The sequence below is a fragment of the Micropterus dolomieu genome, unplaced genomic scaffold, assembly GCF_021292245.1.
Source record: "Micropterus dolomieu isolate WLL.071019.BEF.003 ecotype Adirondacks unplaced genomic scaffold, ASM2129224v1 contig_14371, whole genome shotgun sequence".
NCBI classification, from domain to species: domain Eukaryota; kingdom Metazoa; phylum Chordata; class Actinopteri; order Centrarchiformes; family Centrarchidae; genus Micropterus; species Micropterus dolomieu.
Window position 1 is genome coordinate 2,254 of NW_025743357.1, and position 1,179 is coordinate 3,432.

Below are 1,179 nucleotides of genomic sequence, written 5' to 3' on the forward strand. Positions count from 1 at the left end.
GGTCGTCAGGGTCGTCTGTCAGTAGCCAGGACGGCAGTGTTTTTCTTCCATACACGATTCCGTGTAGAAAATCATGTTATATTAGTCGATCAGTTGATCAGCAGCTGTTTCTGTCATTGAAGAATACTTTTCAGTTTCCAGCTTCTCAAATGTGAGAAGCTGAAATAAATCAATAAATAATGATTGTTGGTCAAACACAACAAGACGTCACTTGTATTTCTAACTTATTGATTAGTTGAAAGGAGCAGTGAGAGTGGTCGTTAGCAGCGTGTTGCTGGTCTGAGCTGTTGGACCAGTTCAGGACCAAGCAGACTGGTTTTATACCAGTTCAAGCTGCTCACCAGTAGCTGTGCTGGGTAACAGGAAGGGTTTCTGATGGTCAAGGTCTCCTGATGAGGATCCAGGTCTGCAGATGAGGGTCTACATCTACAGATAAGGGTCCAGTTACTGGTCAGGGTCAAGGTCTCCTGATGAGGAACCAGCTAATGATGAGGTTCCAGGTCTCCTGTTGAAGGTCCACGTCTCTGCCACATTCAGCTGTATCCAGGTCATGTGACAGAGCAGACAGTCCTCAGCCCGACCTCGTCGCCCATCAGACAGGCAGAGAGAGAGAGACAGGTCGCTCTGAAGCACACACACAGGACCACAGAGTGTGTGTGTGTTACTGTGTGTTGTATGTGTGTGCGCGTGCATGTGTGTGTGGTCATCAGATGTTAAACTGTCCGGCACCAGAGGATAGTAAAGTAACCCCCCCCCCCCCCTTCCTCCACCCAACCCACACTGTAACCATGGTTACCCTGCACCCTCCCTAAGCCCCATCTCCACCATCACCTCTGTGTGTTACCATGGAAACCTGACCCCACCTCCTGCTCTTCATCATGTTGTTTTTTTATTTTCTTACTGGAGGTTTATGGACTGTTTCTGTTCCTTGTTCACTGTCAGAGTAGAAACTTTTATAATAAAACAACCACCTGTCTGTCTGTGGTTCTTTACTGTGACCACCTGAGGGAAACTTACCTGTCTGTCTGTGGTTCTTCACTGTGACCACCTGAGGGAAACCTACCTGTCTATCTGTGGTTCTTTACTGTGACCACCTTAGGGAAACCTACCTGTCTGTCTGTGGTTCTTTACTGTGACCACCTGAGGGAAACTTACCTGTCTGTCTGTGGTTCTTTACTG

The 1,179-nt window shown here is 47.7% G+C and overlaps 1 long non-coding RNA gene across 1 annotated transcript in view; it reads left to right on the plus strand.

The window, feature by feature from the left end:
• Positions 1 to 974, plus strand: part of LOC123966834 — a 2,313-nt gene extending 1,339 nt beyond the window's left edge. Inside the window, exon 2 of the long non-coding RNA XR_006824076.1 lies at positions 105 to 974. This is a non-coding gene — a long non-coding RNA (uncharacterized LOC123966834). The remainder of the gene's footprint in view (positions 1 to 104) is intronic.
• The last annotated feature ends 205 nt before the right edge of the window (positions 975 to 1,179 follow it).